General features: G+C 30.6%; 1 long non-coding RNA gene across 1 annotated transcript; it reads left to right on the top strand.

Moving 5' to 3' along the window:
• Positions 1–461: 461 nt before the first annotated feature.
• On the top strand, positions 462–14,661 carry LOC129220019 (uncharacterized). Its single transcript, XR_008580445.1, has 4 exons — positions 462–511; positions 1,399–1,489; positions 10,096–10,150; positions 12,714–14,661. It is a non-coding gene; the product is annotated as an uncharacterized LOC129220019 (long non-coding RNA).
• Positions 14,662–17,572: the final 2,911 nt, after the last annotated feature.

Here is a 17,572-nt window from a genome sequence, read left to right as displayed (position 1 = left end):
GTTGGTGTAGAGCATTCTTAAGTTTCTAAACTTAATGTGTATGGTGCAATCATCTACCTACATCAACCTCATGGGGAATAAATGAGCAGTTTCCATTTACCCCATACTCTCTCCCCTCCCCACCTATGAATATTTATTAGCTGAAATTCTGCTCGATATGTGCTCCAGTACTTATTTTCCATTGTTGTGTCTAGTTACTGAGACTTAACTGTATTTTTAAAAATTGAAACTCATTTCAGTATATTCTTCACTATGCAAGGGAAAAAAAACAATAAAATAAATAAAGAATTAAGTCGTCATCTGTTCTGTTATGAATTTATTCTATTAATTGTAAGAGTATTTAAAATCACTGTCATTTACTACTTGAATACTTTTTTAAAAATTCTGCATCAATTCTTTCAAACTTGATGTCAGTCAAATATGATTGTTGTCTAATAAATGTTATATGTTTTATTTTGTAGTTCAATACCTTAACGAATGCTCTTGCAAGATGTCCTCATTGTCGCAAAGTGTAAGTTTTTTTTCTGCCTCAAAGTGTTGATAATGAAATAAATTCAAAGTTTGTTATTAGAATCTTTCTACTTTTGCAAAAATTTAGAAACTGATGACTATTTAGATTTTGATATTTGTACATGATATTATTAATTTTATTTAAATGTTCATAAAAATGTATGATTTATTATTAAATATCTACAGAAGTAGTGCCAAATCGGGAATCTGAGTTTTGAGTGCATTTTTGTTGACAATGAAATTTAATTTGAAAAACTTTCAAATTTTGTTGGTGATTTTAAAATTTCCTCTTTCTTAATTTAATTTATGTTTATTATTTTTCTTTCTTGCTTTCATATTTCGAAATATTTTTTTAATGCTCATTAGAGCATTAAAAAAATACTTAATGGGGTATGGGTCTTTTTCCAGAAAATAGCAGAAAGTTGTCTATATATTGTTGTTATTATTCTGAGCGCAGATCTACAACTGTCAGGATGTTCAGTAGCAAGTGTTTGTGAAACTTGTTGTGATGAAAGTTTTAATAGTAGTGCAATATTGAAGATGATTTGTGATTAACTATGAGACTAAATTGGTTTATGCTTTTGTTGGATTACTTGCAGATGTTTTGGTAAAAGTGCTACATTGGTGCTTAGTGCTACTTATATTTCCCTTTTTTTTAACAAAATTATAAAATTTTAATTAAATTTCCAAGCATATATCATTTGTATTTCTGTGTTTAAGTTCTTATTTGTTTTGTAATTTTATAAAAGTATTTAAAGATTCTTTAAAAAGTGATGAATTTTGCCTTTAAAAGTTGTGTATGAATCCTGTCATACTCTAGTTATCTGATGTCAGTCCAAGTTTAATATTTTAAATACATGCTGTTAACATTTTTTTTTTCATTTTCAGATCATCTGTCGGCAGGCAGTTCTCCAGAAGTAGAGGAATTATATTCTCTATTATAGCCATTATTATGTTAGCAATAGGCTTAGGAGTAACGGTATGCAATTTAATATTTAAGTTTTTTTTTTGTCTTAGCTTTTGAAGATCAATGCAGTATCATTCACATTTGTTTCCCTTTTGTCAGAAAACTGATTTTGTTCGTTAATGGTTTACTCATAATCTAATTTTAACCTATGTATTTTCTGCATTGATTATGAAATGTATTTTTGAGATAGATTAGAAAAATTGATTTACTACCAGCACTTAATTGTACACTGATATCTATATGTATATATAAATTTCTGTAAAAAATCTTTCAACAAAAAAAAAAAAATCTCAAAACTCTAACTAGAGTCCGATCATGACAGTATTGGGCCTGGGGCAGGCATTTCAGCTAGGCCTCCCTCACATTGTTTTGACAACGATCAGATTAAATCACAGCGGTAAAAACTAATTTTGAATGTTATGTGTGTATGTCGTGGTAAATACATGCTAAATTTAGTTTGAAGTAGCAAAACAGTATATCATTTACCCAAGAAAGCACTAATTCATAAAGACGGTAAACAGATATTTTGGTTATACACAAGGTTGTCAAAGTTTTTGACAGCTAGTAAATATCAATTGGCAGGTTCTTGACACTTGGCATGCCCAACTTTTAAGTGTTGTGTCAAAAATACCTTTCTGACAAAGTTCTTGACAATAATTGGTGAAAACTTTTATCCAGTAACTGTCTAAAAATATTTTTTATTTTTTTCATCAGTTAGATTAACAATTTTTTTTAGTTTCATAATTTTTGGTTTTGAATTTTTTGTATAGTTTTAGACTTTTAAAACAATAGATTATGCTATGCCTACTGCTTTTGCAGTGTTCAAAATAAACATTCATATTGTATTTTAAATTATTTTTTGGTTAAATACTTTAATTTAACTACCTCATTTCTAAACCTGGGGACAGGGTTCGTACGGGTCATGGAAATCCTGGAAAGTCATGGAAAAAAAATAACAGAATTTCAGACCTGGAAAAGTCATGGAAAATTGAAATTTTCAATGAAAGTCATGAAAATTTATTTCAAGTCATGGAAAAATGTCTTGGACAAAGAGAAAGGAACAGTAGCTAAAAGAGCATTAGAAATCTTGAGTGATTTAACAGTATAGTACATAAAAGCTATTGAAAGTGGAAAATTTAACGTTCCAAAAATCAAATCTGAATTTTGAAATCTCATTGCATCCACTTCTGTCGCAGCTGCTTGCCATTTTTTGAGATGTGATTTTATTGCCTGGACTTATTTTGAATTTTCTGTTATTTTCAACACTTCTTATGTTTCATATTCTGTAGTAGCAAAATTTCATGTTCTTAGTTTTGCCACGCCCACTCAAAAAAAAAGCAATTCAATTGCATGCAAGTTTGATTCCATCACTCGTAAGGACTTTATTATTAAATTTATCAGAGTTTATCTTAATTTGTTGAATGTTTTAGAAAATAAAGATCTTAAGTCAGGCGATAGAATACAGAAATAGAGGAATTCTAATGTTCTAAAACAGTAGTTCCCAATTCCAACATACGGCATGCAAAACTAATCCATGCGACCCACTACTACGTTCAATGTCAAGAATTAAACATGTTCTGGAATTTCTGAGCCTATTAATTTATATGCATTTGAAAATATGCAAATTTGTAAACAAAACAAATATACTTTTGAATCAGAAGATTGATTCATTAGTGAATGTTTTTTTCAAAAAAGATCTGGTTTAAAAACATAAAAAGAACTAAACTATGTGGCTTTACTTTAAAGAACCAAAATACTATCAAGTTACGTGGATGATTAAATGCACTGTTGACACTAAAAGGTAACTTTTGAAGCAAATTTATTGAAACTTAGTGATGACCTTTGTCCCATTCAATATCATTCTGCACATTTAAAAAAAAATATCAGACATTTAAGCAGCATCATATTTGTTTCACTGCATTTTTACTTTACAAAAATTTATACGATAAAGACAAATAAGAATAGTTTAGTTTTTTAAGTGTGCACTTATATTTTTTCCATTACAAGTAAGTGCTTCAATGAGGCTGTGGCATTCATATACTAGACGTTTTGCTAATGCTCATTTCAAAATATTACTAAGTTTGAGATTAAATAGTGCTATTCTCTTCATGTAATGAGGTTATGAAAGTTTTCAATGAAGTCATGAAAAAGTCTTGGAAAAGTCATGGAATTTTTCATCCAAATAGAGTATGAACCCTGTGGGGATCAAATTTGTACCCGAAAGCAGTTTCTTCCCCCACTCATTGCTATTGTGATTCTTAATTAATGGCAAAGAATAGAAATGAATTCAAAATTTTAAAATTTCAAAATCTGTTCCCAAACAGTTTTGTTTCTATTTAGTGGATTTTATTTATAATTTCATGTAATTTGATTTGCAAAATATAACACTTATCTTTCCATTTTTGTGCCTAGAAAACATACCCATGTGTCATTGTGCTTCCTTGAATAAAATTGTAATTTCTAACCCCGGGCTTTTAATTGTGAACTTCAACTGACATGCTGCATAAAAAGGAAGAGGCTGTTGTATAAAATAAGTGAAGAAATGATGTTTCACATAAGCATGTCTGAAAATAATTGGAGTTATTTTGAATTGTTGATTTTTTAAACATCTGTAATTATATATTTGTTGTAAGTTTTTATTAATCCTACTTATTTGTAGAATTGTAATTATTTTTCATGCATAGTCTTTATATGAAGCAAAAATATACTTAAATGTTAACCTAAAAAAAAAATAATCTCTTTGTGCCAAATGCATCATAATATTTTTTTAGGTTTCTTCACTTTTTTTCCGTTAGGTAGTGAAAAAAAGATTTTCAAACAAAATTTAAATTTGATGGCATTGGTAACCTAGCGCTTGATTATAATTTTGAGATTAGTGTTTTTCTTTTAGAGTTCATGTGGAAAATTTTCAAATAAAAATTTGTGCTGTTGTATGAAACCATTTAGAATTTTAAAATGCTGTGTTTGGGCTTTATTTACCATGGTGGTGGTATCAAAAAGAGTGGCAGCAATTTCACCCAAATGGATGCTAGATTTAATCACTCAATGAACTTTTAAAAAATGTCATCCTCATTATTTTTATTGCACATATATTTATTTTCTTATTTTTGTCAAATTGTGAAAATAATTGCCTTTTTAGGTCTACTATTGGCAAGCACTTGATGAACCGTCATTCACTGAAATAGACATTACACAGGCCCAGTTATTTAACAGATAGACTATAAGAATTCCTTCATAAAGACAGTTTAAAGAAGTTTGCAATTAAAAATAGGCAATCTCTTGAAATGAAGATGAGGTGTGACAACTTGATAAAAACTTGGGGATTTATCTACAATTTCCGTACTTCAAGACTTAGTTTTGATGTTACTGTGATAAAGTTACTGAAAACCATAATGAAGATTGAGAGTTTTAGAATATTTAGTTATATGTTATACACTGTTCAAGCACTGAGGGTCTAATTTTACAATTTGCCAATGAACTAGTTGGACGACATTTAAATGTGCAAAAGATTCGTTATTATGCATTTAATTTGAACCATTCATACAAAAACTATTTCCAAGTATTTTGATATTAAATGTTTCATTTATTTCTTTGTTTGTATCAATTATTTTATTTCTCTTAACTGTAGTCAAGGGATTTTAAGTGTGTGATGTGCATACTAGAATAAAAATATCAAGTATCTGTGCACACAACTCAAAACTATCTGCTGTTAGAAAGATCAATATACAGTGAGTTGGCAAAATTTTTTATAAAAAGAGGCTTTTTGCTTTCGATCAGGTATCCATAAATGCAAAAACGGAACTTCATTAATTTACGCACCCTTTCATTGTTTTATATTGATATTGATTTACTGTTATCGGACGATGCACATATCTACTGCAAATGTATGCATGTATGGCGTGCTTGTGTGCGCCTAGCTTTGGTGATGGGTTGAGTTGTTTTTACACAAAGAAGAATTTGAAGTGAATATTCATTGTGCTTTGAATAAAATAAAACAGGAAAAATTATGAACACATTGCCTGCTAAAGTAAACAAGGAGTATATGCTGCATCACCAATTGCAAAAGGATTTGGTGAAAATTTGCTTGTAAATTGTCTTCTCCCCTCCTGTACCAAGACAAGTTTGAATATTCCTTTGAAAAAAGAAAAAGAAAATAGCTTTGTACCAAAAATTAAAAATATGAAAAAACGTTAAAAATAAGCTCTCAGTTTGTGTGTACAAAAATCTGCAGACATCTTGGATTGAAGGACAATCAACAAAAACCATTGGGGGGGGGGGCATTTTAACTATTTGATTTCATTGCAATCTTGTATTAAACGAGCTGATGTTGTGCATCACATGACTTCCTTTATGTAATTGTATGTTGTTATGTTATGTAAATGTATGACAATTTAATGTAATTTTCCTATTATTAGCAATTGTAGTGTGATTCAATAGTTTACTCTCTAAATATCACCAACAATGGCCAAATTGAAAACAGATTTAAAAAAAAAATCGCTAAATTTTTCGCTAAGTTGGCAACAAAATTTGGCGACCAAAAGACTGGTGATATATTGCCAAGTGTTAGCCAAATTATAACACCACTTGAGTTTACATCAAAATTAACAATGATTTCCCACCAAAAAAGGGCAAAAGACCCTTTTAGAAACACCTGAATGCAACCAAAAGGGGAGGTGCGCAACTAGACCCCACTAGGAGTCTACGTACCAAATTTCAATTTTCTAGGACATACCGTTCATGAGTTATGCAACATACATACGTGCATACAGACATCATGAAAAAACTCCTAGTAATTAACTCGGGAATTGTCAAAATGGATATTTCGCGTGTCTATATATTCTTAGGCACTTATCCACATGTGGTCGAGTTGAAAAAAAACTCAATATTTATTCGGGGGGTGAGTAAAATGGAAATTAAGATCGATTTTTGAGTGCAATTTTGTTTCGCAAATACAATACTTCCTTTTCTTTGTAAAAAGAAGCAAAAAACAAAGCTACTCTATTTTAGTATAAACTGAATTCTGAATGTTTTTTTATAACTGCATTAAAAAAAAAATCATTTGAAATATCTATATGGTAACAAACAAGAATACATATAATTAGTGTCTGAATGCCATATGGACATGCATAGAGCCTTCAGTCAGATGGGAGCCTTCAAAACTGAAAAGTTTTTTCAATAATGAACTTTTTGACTTGCCTGAGATGTATTTTTCTTCATAAGCTTATTTCTTAGCAGCAAAAAGGACACTTTTTTAACGGTATAACACAGTGGCTCCACAGTTTTGGTATCAGGGTTCCCCTTTCTCATAAATAGTTTTGCAACCCTCGTCAATTTTTACAGTACAACTTTGTAAAAGTTATCCTGTAGTTCCAATCCAATTATTTGTGTTACAAAATCAATGTCATAATTCATATAAAATAATTTTTATCCAGCATATTTATTTATTATTATGATTGTATTAAGAGTATTGATAATTTTAGTGCAATTAATAATTCTTTAAAAATAAAGAAATATAGATGTTTAAAATACAACACTGGTAAATTTAAATGCAATATTAATGCAATGGGGTAGTCTTGCTTTTGTGAGCAAAGTTTTGTCAAACAGTGATGGCATTGAAAATATATCTATGTTATTGAGTGTCCTGTCAAACCCAAATATTTGTGTATTTATGTTGTTTTATTCCGTCTTCTCCTAAATATTGCCCTTTTTACCCTTTTTCCATTTTTCTAAATAATTAAAAGGAAATAATTTCTTTATCCCTACAGAATGTGATTAAGATTTATCCCAGAACTGTGTTTTGTTGAAATAAAATGCTCATTGCGTAAAACTTAACACATCTAAAACATTTTTTGCACGCTTTTCCATTTTTTTCATTGGTGCATTGAAATTATTGAGCGGTACTGTACATGAAAAAAGTTTCTTAATTCACTTTTATCATACCGGATCCCTTTTCCATCCGGGCACCATTGCTGTTGTACCCCTTAGCCTCCTCTAAGTGTAATATTAAATAATAAGGGGGGGGGGGCTTAGGAGTGTCCTCCGGGAATTTCTCCAAATTAAGTCCTCAAAACCTAGTTTAAGGCTGCCTTTGGTAACATGAAAGGTGGTCTTGACCTTATGACCATAAATCTTAAAATAGAATAGATGTGCCTTCTCCCCACTTTTCTCCTCAGAGCGCGCGTCAACATCCCCCGTTGGACATCACGTGATCAAGGGACACCCCTCACAAGAAACTGTTTTCCTTATCGAAGAGAATTACTTTGCTCCGCGATCATTTGCACAATTAAGGGAAATTAAAGCATTTAACCCATGGGTTGAATGCTTTAAGGGTTAAACCCCCCTTTAAGTATGGGTTAAATTAAAGCATTTTACCCAATATTAAAGAAAAAGGGAACACTCTGTCCCTCACGTAACACCTCATATTTTTCACTAAAAGTAATAATTAAAAAAGGTAACACTTTTTTCATTAAGATATCGCAAATGTATTTGTTGTACTTTTGCAAAAAATGTTCTTTGTTACCTTTTTAAGTTATTACTTTTTAATGAAATGCGGGACAAAATGACAGTTTTTCATGGAATGGTTCATTAGATATTTTTCCAATCATAACTTTTGAAGCAGGCGCACAAGCTATTTAAACCGGTTTTCAATTGCTTTAAATACTGAGTAGAAATAGACGTCTTCAAAAATCTTAAACAAAAATTAATCTTATAAATTTTCTTTTATTTCAATCAAATTTTTCAAATACAGATAAATAGTTTCAATGCGTGCTTTTTCCCATAACTTTTGAAGCCAGTGCAACAATTTAACATAAAACCCTATCTAAAACCATAAACCAATTAGAAATACAAATGTAAATAGTATCGAATATCAACTCAATTAAATAATATTCTAACATTCGCATGCGTTTCGCACCAACACTATATTAGCCACACCAATAACTTTGGTTTGTTCCTAATTTTTAAGCAACTTCAGTGTTTTCTGTTTTTTTTAAGTACTCAGAAAATAAATTCATTTGCAATTATAAACTACATGAATGGTCATTTGACTTCCGCCCCCTCCCATATTTTTCTTTTCTTCTTTTTTTTTTCGTCCACAGAATATGATAATTTTGACAATTTAAACTTGAGGGTGAAGAAAACTAGTGATTATTGTCCCTTAACAATATTAATTTTGATACTTTCCTACTTATTGGTCTTTGTGAATTATTTTCATTGTTTGAATTGACTGCGCGATACATTCTAACGCTTAAATATTTAGTAACGATTAATTTTATAAACTTTTTAACAAGAAAATCTGCTGCTTCTGTTTCCAACATATGCTTATTTAAACTTAGAAAAACGGAATTCGAAATTTTTCTCATAACTTTTGTGGTCTCATGAGTAACATTATATTTTTATGTTTTACTCCCGAAACTTTTTCACATTTTTGCTCAGTTGTTCTTCACAAATGTACATATTTCAATGGCTGCAATCTTGCAATACATGAATGTGTCTTAAAATTCTTAAATTTTATTAGGTCTATTTTTTGATTTGTTGTAGTTAAGACTGTGTTGCAGTCGTCGCAGTTCACAACAGAGTGCACTTGCCGGACAAAAAATCCAGCATAGTCAGAAACATCATTAATTAACTACGTCATGTTAATTGAGATGATTTCTGAATTTTCCAAATCGTCGTCAAAGGAATCGGTAGAACTCTTAGGCTTTCTTTCAAAGAATTTTTGTTACGCTTCAAATTTAATCTTAGCATTTGAAGGTGTTCAAAATCAGGCAATTTGAAGAACTGGACTCTTTAAATTTCCGTATGAATGAATAATCTTTTTTTCGCACTTCGAAATTGTCAGACGATTATTGTTGAATCCCCCCTCATAACCTGATTGCACTGAAAAAAGTTTCAAGGTGATCCTGAGTAAGCTTATAAGTCATTACGCACCTATATACTTTTCATATGTTCCCAGCACACTTTTCATAAAAATTAGAAAAACCTAAAATTTCAATTTTTCGCGGACATACTATAACTAATTTTCCATCGCTTGTTTTTAGTGATTTAATATAATGCTCGCCATCTACAGTAAATTGCTTAAAATATTCTTAATTTCAACTCTGCATGGGGACTTTTTTTTTGCCTTTCGCAGAAAGAAAGATTTCTGTTACTCACTATGTCTTTATTTTTTAATAAAATTCATCAAATCCTCTTTCGCTAGAAAATCTCAGATTCACACATATAGAGATTTCTCACATAAGTATAATGAAAATCTTCAGACAATCCTGGACTTTTAACGACGCTTCGCATTGTTATATCGTTATATCACTGCTGCCCGAGAAGAGGGAGACACGATGTCCCTTGATCACGTGATTCTCGGAAGAATCATGATGACCCCACTTTCTCCGGGCGAAATGCGCTGCGCTGTAGGAGAAGGGCCTATCTATCCCTTTTAAAGATCTATGCTTATGACCTTCTGGATTCATTCCTTCTGTTTGTATATGTTTCTCAATATGTCTTATGATTTTCAAAACATAAACATTTGAGAAGTTTTTTTTCAAGTTTATTTTAGCATTCTTTAATAATGAACAATGAGTGTATCCATGAATTCTAATTTCAACTTTTTTTCCTGTTTTTAGTTAGGAACAATATTCACAGTAAAACAAAATGGAGGAATAATAGTTGTATATACTGGTAAGTAAAGGACAGCTTGTTTTCAAAAAGTAATTTTTTTATTCAGTCAATAGGGAAGAATGCCTGCTTCAGGGGTCTGGCCAGAGGATATTTGGGTCCGTTAACGGACCCTTCACAAAAATCCGATCAACCAAAACGGACCTTTCACAAAATCCCGATCAACCAAAACGGACCCTTCACAAAATTCTGATAAACAAGAACGAATCTTTCACGAGTAGTTTATTGAAAGAGCAAATCTGAAAGCAAAATAACGCATATTTCCGTGGATAAAAATGATAATTTTTGGAACCTTTTTTGAAGTCAAATTAAAAAGGATCAGCTTACACAAAATCTGCTAATTTTGCAAAAAAAAAAAAAAAAAAATTGTCACTCTTGTGATGCTCTGATGCTCCTTCAAGCGATAAATAATTGCTACTGCCAAATAAATATAATGCTTGTTGTTTGTTTCTTGGAAAGAAATTAACAGCTGAAAATAAGTTTAGTCTTAAATAATTTTGTTTGCTTTATCACAGCTAATTAGCAGCTTTGTTGTAAACTTTTCTGAAAATGCGTTGGTAAGCACTCCCCCCCCCCCCGCTCATGATTTAATGAACAATAATTATAATAATATATATCTGTGAAATGAACTTAGAACTGCAAAGGGATAGCAAGGGTTGGGGAAAAATATGATCGCTTCAGATAGGGTTACCAACTTCAAAATTATTGCCATTTACCGTCTGGCGTTAAACCTTTATAATGACTTGAATAGAAAATATTCTCATCATTTTACCAGCTTGTCAATATTTGCGTTTTTATGTTGCTATGCGATGTTTAACTGTTATTTTGGGAGAAAATTATATAGGTTTGTTTTTTCGATGCTAACAAGGATGATTAACTTGCCTTTTAATAAACTGTTTTACTTGCCTTTTTTTTTTTCTTGAAATGTCTACATTTTGAAAAATACAATCTTTTAACATCCGATATAAGAATCATATTTTGTTCTTTTTTCAAGCTAACTTCGCTTTATTAGGATGCAAATAAATGAAAAGTCTCTACTTTTGTTAGAACACGCATTTCAAGTTTTTAAAGCAAAATTCCATTTTCTTTATGAGTCAAAAATTAAAATGCTGAATTGATGGTTTAATTTTATTTTTGCTTCAACTGTGTCCACAGATATTAATGATATGTTTATCGTAGGACTCTAAAATGCAATTTAAAAATAATTTTATCAAAAATATTTCTTTTACAAGCCGTTTTTATACCTTTAATGCCTTCACTTTGAGAATTGCGATCTTTTGCATCCGCTGTGGGAATCCGATTTTTTGAATTTTTGATGTTTAATATGCTTTGTTAAAAAGTAAACAAATAAAATCTCCTTTTATTTTTGTTAAAATCACGGAATTTATAAGTTTTAAACAAAATTCTGTGCTTTTTAAGAGTGTCTTTGGTCAAAAAGTTAAATGCTTAAACCCCTCGTCTGAATTTTATTTATTTATTTATTTTGTTACAATTATTTTAAATGCTGTACAGAAATATTATTAGTATAATTTAACATAATGTAGAATGGTAGATAAATATTGCAACTTAAGGGAGCAATGCCCCCCCCCCCCCCGCCAAATACTAGAAAAACACCCCAGAATGATATTCTCAACATAGAAGAGGAAAATACTCTACTTTAAGTTTAAATTATGCAGTTTGTGCCCGCTCTAAATTCTAAAATTTCGATTTAACATTTTTTTTTTTTTGCAAAATTATTTGATTTTTCACAAAATTAATTCATTTTTCACAAAATTATTTTACTTTTCATAAAAAACGGACCCTGTAAAAAATCCTGGACAGACCCCTGTGCTTAGTGTGTAATTTGCAGATTTTAATACTGTTTCATTTTTTCATCAGAAATTCAACTCTAACCATTAAATTATTGTTAGAATCTGGAATGATTTAATAATTAAATTCTTTTACGGTATTGATCCTCTGACTGCTTATCTTAACATATTCAACAACAAAATTTGCACTTTTCCCAATCTCCACTCATTTTTTCTCTTTTTTTAAAAGACAGGACACCCCTGATTTTTTTTCTAGTGTTTGAATTGGTAAATTGTTTTATTGACCAACGTTGTGTAAATTTTTGAAAGTAAAAAGGAAAAAAAAAAAAAAAAAAGAATCTATGGTTGAAAAGAAATTAAAAAGCCATATGTGAACTTTTATTTACATGCAGGTTTGTAATGTGCATTTTAAAAAAAATATGGTTTTTGAAACAGTTTTAGCAAGATGCAGTCAGAGAGACCTAAAATTAGTATTTCTTCATAAGTTTAAAGCATTTTAGTTTGTATTCTAACAATATCAAAAATGAAGACATAGACTTTGTCTTATCTCAGAAAACTCAAAAATTCTGTATGGTGCACCTTGGGGTTCATTTTGTTCTTTCTTTAATCTTAAAATAAGATTTTACAAGTATTTTTTTAAATGATTTTACTTGTTTAAATTTTCAACTTATGGCTCCAAATTTTAAGTTTGCTTGTGGTTGCTTGTGGATGTGTTTTCCGTTTTGGTATTTAAAAATAATATTGCCATTTCTTTTCAGGTGCTTTTCTTCTGTCAATTTTGTTTTTTATTCGTGCAATTTATTACTTCACAATGAAAGTTAGCAGCATCGAAGGACCTGTTTAGTACACTGTAATTCTGATGCTTCAAATCGAAGTTTTTCTACAGCATTGACAAGATTGTAAGCTGCACAATTTTAATTGGATACTTTTGAACTACTCCAAGTGCTTTAGTTTATAACTGTGCCATTTCCTAAGAATGTCCTTTATCTTCTAATGTAAGTTAAGAATTGCATGACAGTTAATTGTTAAATTTAAAGGGGAAAAAAATGCTTGCAATTTGGAGTTATTTTTATAATAAATTTGATATTAAGCCATGAAGATGTAAAGTTTTGTAAACATATTCCATAAAGAGAAAAAATGGTAACCAATTCTTTCCACTGAAAATCTGAAGAGAATCTATATTATTCCCTATAGTCATTTATATTAGATTTACCTCTTCTGTGGCACTTCATGAATAATTTCCTCTGAGACTGAATTGAATAGGCTAGTACGCAAAAGCATAAATCAATGTGTAATTGTAAACATCGCTGATGTGTTCGTTCTTTTTTCAAATTTTCGAAATCATAAGTTATTTTCATAAAAGTAGTTTTGACTATAAATATAGTAATAAAACCTTAAACTCAGGCATACTCTAATTTCAAATTTCAAATTAAGTACGTTTTAGTGAAAAAATTGCTGCCATTTGTTCTGCACAAATGCTATTAACCCAATTCATTGCTAGTTGAGTGCAGTAGAATGCTTCCCTAATACCATGTGTGCAAAGTTGGAAATACTAAAATTGGAGTTATCTATATTTAATTTCTTTTAAGGTAATACATGAAAAATGAGTGATAGTTGATTATAAGACATTAATGAAATAAAATAATTACAACGTTATTACTAATAATATTGTAAATCATTTGAAAAACAAGCATAATTCTCATGAAAGTTGGGCTAGTTTTTAGATTGAATCCATTTTTCAAAAACTGCAGTCAAAAAATAAAATGCGATTTTGCACCATGCAGTACCAGAGAGCAATTAATCTACTGTAAACCAAACACTCATATCTTCCATATAGGAACTTACCATGTCATGTATATTGTCTAGGATGTATATTTGAGATATTTTTGACAGACAAATGACAGGCACTTCACTAGTGCAGAAGGGGTTAAGCATCTTAAGTCAAATAATGCAAGTTATTTTTATCAATGTTTTACTTCAAATCCTTTCTTTTTTCTTATTTTATTTATTTATTTATTTTTTTGAGAATTATATTAAATTTTACTTTTATGCTGGAAGATCTAGATCAAAACACAGAAATTCTTGATAAGAAAGAAAATTTATCCATTTTAAAGGAATTAGTCATTTTTAAATATGTATTATAGGATTTTCCCCCTTCTTCCTAAACCAATTGTAGTTTTCACATTATGGAAAAAATATTTTGATTTTTAATGCAGTTCAAAATTTTGATGCCCACATTCTTTCGTCTTGTTGGTTGACTTCACGTCTTGTGAAAATCTAATTATGGGAAATCTACATTTAATCAAACACACACTGACATGATATCTTGAATCATTTACATTATTTGAAACCTTGATCTGAAAACTTTTTTCTTTTCTTTCTGTATTTAGTGTGCAATTGCTTGAGTGCTCAGTAAGCACTCTTAAATGTGCTAAATCTTCTTAAGTCAAACATTCTGGTTTATATTTTGTTTATGTAAGGAAGTGGCAAGCACTTTCAAATTTTTGCATTGAGGTTTTGTTTATGTGTAAAACTGCATAAGTCATTTGAAAATAAACAGCAAATCTGTTAACTTTTTCTTTTCCTATGAAAATAAAAAAAAATATTCAATTTACATCTCTTGAAATTATTATCGGAATCAAATTGTTAATATTCAGTGTTTATAATTTATATTTAAGGAGTGGTTTCAAATTTTGTGTGTGTGAGAGAGAGTGCATATTGGTAAACAAAACAATTGCTGCACTGGGTGAATGAGAAATTAGATGGGAAATTCTCTATTCAACTTAATTTTAGTAAGGTGAAAATTGATTGCTGGGTAAAAATAACTGAAACAAAGTTTGCGTGACGTGAATTGAAATTAAAAGTCGTTCAGCAGTAGCTGCATCATGAAAAGATATATTTTTAAGGCTTGATTGATCATCTTTGGTACTTCCAGCAGTTTCTTAAATTTAGTAATAATGTTCCCTCAAGTAACTTTTTACGGAAAAAATTAGAAAACTGTCAAGTATTGGTTTAAATTATAGCCTGTAACAAAAAAATATGCTAATTTTATCACTTTAAAATGAGTACATGCAAGTTAACAAAAAACTTGAAGCTTGAGAATAATTTTATTAATATTTATTTAGTGTAATTGCAGTTGTATTGGTAAAATTGAGTCTGGCAGATTTACAGTCTACTCAAGGGGATGGCAGTTGAAAACCGTAAAAGTTATATTTCTCCCCTCAAACTTGTCATGTAGGGGGGGAATCAATTGCCCCCCCCCCGATCCTGTAATACTACTTGCACCCTATCGCCCCTCACGAACTTATCGCCCTCTTGAAGTGTTAAATCTCCCCTTCGGGGCTATCCCCCCAGGATTGGAAACCACTGTTCTAAGTCGTTGCAAAATGTATTATCATACCAGTATAGTGTAGTTCATGGAAGAAAAAGGTTGAAAGACACATATAGAAATATAAACATTATTAAAGTTAAAAAAAGGGGGGGGGGTGAGCTTGGGTTCAAATTAAAAAGTGGGTAACGCTGTCCATCCTCGACTACACTAACTGTCTAAACTTTAAAACAAATTTTTGGAATTTACTTGATTGAAATTAGTAGCGATAGCTAGTAATTCCTTCAATTCTATATTATTGGTTTTACAAAATTACGGTCAGCCCCACCGCCCCCCTAATAAATCTGCCACTGAATTGAATACTTCTTTCTGTATTTCTCTTTGTGAAAACAAGATTTGTACCTTAGTTTTGCACTTGCATCATATTTTTGATTACATGCTTAATTTTGTAGATTTTAATAAAGTAAGCCTTTAAGAATATTAATTTATTTTTTGAGGTGGTGAGCGTAGATTACTTTTTAACTGTGACTATTTTCACTTATTTAGGTGAAAGTTATTCTAAAAGCCCCTGATGCATGCATTTGTAATTGCAAACATGTAATAAACACTGTATCAAGTGTTATAGACCGTAAAAGCGTACAAGTCCTCTTTATTTTTTGAGCTCCTAATAAATAATTCCGATGAAATATAAATTAGTTATCAAATATTAATGAACTAATATATTAAAATAATTATTTGATATGCATTTTTTAAATACATTGTTGATTAATTTTTGCAAACAACATAATAAACACAACTTTTAAAGGCTATTTTCCCACTTGATTACATGTCCTGGAACCACCTTTGCCTTGACCATGTCCCTCCCCGACACACAGATGCAAAATAAGTGGTTTGAAAAAATTTTACTTGTCATGTGGAAGGTTACTTAAAACATCTATGTATGAATTTAATCTTCTCAGCTGTTTTTAATGTACAATTTAGATTGCATTTTGCTCAAAAAAAAAAAAAAAAAAACAAACTCTGAAATAAATGGAAGCAACATAATTTTTCTTTCTTCCTATTTTTGTAAAAAGATTTGATGCAAATTACATTTGTGTGTGTGCGATGTGTGTGTTAACATAAAGTTCAGCGCTTAATTTGATTTTTGTATGATTTTATATTAAATTTGGAGGAATCAGTGGGTTGTATGCGACCTACAGGCCTCAGATTGAGTATTGTTGGTGTAGAGCATTCTTAAGTTTCTAAACTTAATGTGTATGGTGCAATCATCTACCTACATCAACCTCATGGGGAATAAATGAGCAGTTTCCATTTACCCCATACTCTCTCCCCTCCCCACCTATGAATATTTATTAGCTGAAATTCTGCTCGATATGTGCTCCAGTACTTACCTTCCATTGTTGTGTCTAGTTACTGAGACTTAACTGTATTTTTAAAAATTGAAACTCATTTCAGTATATTCTTCACTATACAAGGGAAAAAAAACAATAAAATAAATAAAGAATTAAGTCGTCATCTGTTCTGTTATGAATTTATTCTATTAATTGTAAGAGTATTTAAAATCATGCAAGTTAACAAAAAACTTGAAGCTTGAGAATAATTTTATTAATATTTATTTAGTGTAATTGCAGTTGTATTGGTAAAATTGAGTCTGGCAGATTTACAGTCTACTCAAGGGGATGGCAGTTGAAAACCGTAAAAGTTATATTTCTCCCCTCAAACTTGTCATGTAGGGGGGGGAATCAATTGCCCCCCCCCCCCCCGATCCTGTAATACTACTTGCACCCTATCGCCCCTCACGAACTTATCGCCCTCTTGAAGTGTTAAATCTCCCCTTCGGGGCTATCCCCCCAGGATTGGAAACCACTGTTCTAAGTCGTTGCAAAATGTATTATCATACCAGTATAGTGTAGTTCATGGAAGAAAAAGGTTGAAAGACATATATAGAAATATAAACATTATTAAAGTTAAAAAAAGGGGGGGGGGGTGAGCTTGGGTTCAAATTAAAAAGTGGGTAACGCTGTCCATCCTCGACTACACTAACTGTCTAAACTTTAAAACAAATTTTTGGAATTTACTTGATTGAAATTAGTAGCGATAGCTAGTAATTCCTTCAATTCTATATTATTGGTTTTACAAAATTACGGTCAGCCCCACCGCCCCCCTAATAAATCTGCCACTGAATTGAATACTTCTTTCTGTATTTCTCTTTGTGAAAACAAGATTTGTACCTTAGTTTTGCACTTGAACTTCTAAATAAACCTTATTGATTAAAGTTTCATGTGTAGC

This window comes from Uloborus diversus, chromosome 4 (assembly GCF_026930045.1).
Source record: "Uloborus diversus isolate 005 chromosome 4, Udiv.v.3.1, whole genome shotgun sequence".
Lineage (NCBI taxonomy): Eukaryota > Metazoa > Arthropoda > Arachnida > Araneae > Uloboridae > Uloborus > Uloborus diversus.
This window is presented reverse-complemented; position numbering and strand designations above follow the sequence as displayed.